General features: G+C 34.2%; 1 non-coding gene across 1 annotated transcript; it reads right to left on the bottom strand.

The window, feature by feature from the left end:
- Nucleotides 1-2,640: 2,640 nt before the first annotated feature.
- Nucleotides 2,641-2,747, bottom strand: LOC141610322 (small nucleolar RNA R71). Its single transcript, XR_012528225.1, has one exon. It is a non-coding gene; the product is annotated as a small nucleolar RNA R71 (small nucleolar RNA).
- Between the last annotated feature and the right edge of the window lie 272 nt (nt 2,748-3,019).

Here is a 3,019-nt window from a genome sequence, read left to right as displayed (position 1 = left end):
AATCCACCTCTTAATTTCGGCATACATAGATAATATGGACTCCATATTATCTTTGTCAAAATGTCAATTTGTCTTATGTCACATGTCATATGTTAACATAAATTTGTTATGTATTTTTAACACATTAAAAATCAACGTATTAATAAAAATACGTCATATACAAAAATCGACTTAGTAATTCGCAATTACTAGTACCAAAATATTTTATCAATTAAATCACAATAATTGTATTTATAATAATTCATTCAAATCCAATTGTTTCCTTAAACAATAATTTCATCTGAGTAATGATACAATTCGATTACTCATACCGTATCTCATTTAATTATATTATAATGAAATACGTAAATTTTACTTCCAAAATCGTCCGTCAATTTTAATTATTTTAATTGACCCGTATCTTCATACGATCAATTAAATGATCAATTAAGAGTGTTGCCCTATAGGTATGACCTAGGGGATCAACTGATCACCACCGTCGCACGACAGTAATGTCAAACTCTAGTCAGCCAATCATTACCGATATGTGTGGACCAGTTGACAGTATAAATACTTCCCAATCGTATTCTTTTAAAATGAGATTTAAACATGTGATCATCATGATCAACAGTTGTGATCGCATTATTGTCGGAGGACACATATTCCAACATGGATCCCCTTGCCAATTAATCAAGAATTTAATAGAATTAATCCGGATTCCTACGACCCCGATCGGGGTGGCCTGGCCCCGATCGGGGCTACCTTGATCATGAAACTTTACGTTATGCCCCTATTTTATTATAAATAGAGGCCTTAATTCGTCATTGTAGGATATCTTTTGATCATCTTTTTACACTCTATTATACTTTTAGCAATACAAATTCTCTTAAGTTTCATATTAGTTTACATTTTGTTAAGCATTCCTTTTTCTTAAACAATTTACATTAAGCATTTGGTTCTTTATAATATAAGTTCTTATTCAAGTTATTTGGGTTTTCATATTGTGTTCTTATTATTCAAACTCTAACTTCTCTTGTTACGGTATTTACATTTCTTGTTTATCTTGTTATTTCAATCTCCATTATCGTTATTTCATAGTTTACATTCCTATTATTAGCATTAGCTTTATTAGTTTGTTTTACATTTCATTATCAAGTTATTATCACTATTAGTTTATTTCATAGCATTTCTATTTACATTTCTCATCATAACTATTTCACTAATCATTTGTTATCATATTAGTTTTTTTATTTATGTTATCATCACTTAGTATAATTCTAGTTCTTATAATTTCACTTAGTTATAATTCCATTGTTATCATGTTTATCATTTCATACATCGTTGTTAGTTTTACTTCCATCATGAGTGAGTAGTTTCATTTTTCTAGGGATTAGGGAAGCCCTGCATAAATAGTATTTGTAATTGTTAAAATTAGGATGCTATAATATCAATAATTTGTTTCTATCACATGTTTGCCTTGTTTTGACTAATCTTTGTTTAGTGGCCATATTCATTGATTAAGTTTGTTAATTCGTTCTATAAGTCGAGAGGCACGTAATTGAATTAGACTAAACATGTGTTAGTAGGACGACCTAATCATAACGATAGTTCTCTAGGACCCGACCTATGGTTGACAATTAAGCCGAGAGGTGGTTATCATAAGACCTAAACAATTGTTGTTATTAAGAATTCCTAATCTTGGCATGAACATTTACATACTTGCATGTGTGACCCGACTCCCCTAGACTCTTTTATGATATTATAATTACTTCGATTATTTCCAAGTTATCAAACCCAACCAACCAACAATTTGAATCGACCTTGATAGATTTCTATTCATAGCATTTCATAGCGCAATTCTTGTCTCTTTGTGTTCGACTCCTACCTTATTACATTAATTTGTTAGTCGAGTTTAGGGTATCTTTGCTAGGTGTGCGATAGCCTATAAAAATTTGACACCGTTGTCGGGGAGCACGATTTTACTGCGTTTAGGATTGTTGATTTCTTTCTTGTTTTCTTTTGTCTTGAAGAACACTTGTTCCTTGAGACTGTTACTTATAAGTTTCTTGAAGATTGTTGTCTTATGTCGAGGTCCTCTCGTACCGAAGAATTGATTCCTTTTGATCCGGAGCCCGAGAGAACGTTCCGTCATCGATTCAATTATTTCAAGGATCTTGACGCATCTTCTAGTCCTAGAGGTTTTGGTCGTATTCGTACAAATTACCCAGTCCGCGATGAAGAAGAAGGTTCTATTTCATCATCTCCACCACCACCACCATCTCTAATAAAAAATATGGTGAAGCTTTCCGATCATTCCAAGCACACTGCGGATATGCTTCCAAAGGGTACCACTACTACCAAATTGGAGCCATGGATTTCGAGATCAAACCGGCTTTCATTGGTCTAGTAGAGGAAGCAATTTGGGGGAAGTCCTTTGAAGGATCCCAATTTACATGTTCAAAACTTTTGTGACTATTGCTCCATGGTTCGCCAAACGGGAGTCACACAAGCTCAAATAAGGGAGATACTCTTCCCTTTTCCATTGAAGGACAAGGCTAAACTATAGATCAATAGCCTTGATAAAGAAGCTATGAGAATTACCAATTGGGAAAATTTGGCTCTTGCTTTTTACCAAAATTATTTTCCACCGGAGAAAACTCAAACCTTGAGGAGCCAAATTACGGGATTCTGTCAACAAGCTCTAGAAAGCTTGTATGAAGCTTGGGAGAGTTACAAGGAGTTGAAATACAATGCCAACATCATAGGTTGGATCCTTGTTTTCTTGCTATAACATTCTACAACGTATGTTGTGCCGAGTCCCGAAGAGTTTTTGATTCCGCCAACAATGGGCGGTTTGATCAAATTGACACTGATATTTTTCATGCCACGATTGAATCCATGGCAATTCATGATGCCCAATATATCAATTCCTGGAGTGCACCAATCAAGGGTAAAGAGGAAGCATCCAATACTTCCGTTTTAAAGGCTCAAATCTTATTGCTCCAAGAAAAGTTGGAGGCTCAATAGGCGATTTCTTCTT

The sequence above is a fragment of the Silene latifolia genome, chromosome 10 (assembly GCF_048544455.1).
Source record: "Silene latifolia isolate original U9 population chromosome 10, ASM4854445v1, whole genome shotgun sequence".
Classification (NCBI taxonomy): Eukaryota; Viridiplantae; Streptophyta; class Magnoliopsida; order Caryophyllales; family Caryophyllaceae; genus Silene; species Silene latifolia.
The sequence above is the reverse complement of the archived record's forward strand: the minus strand, read 5'-3'. Positions and strand labels throughout refer to the sequence as shown.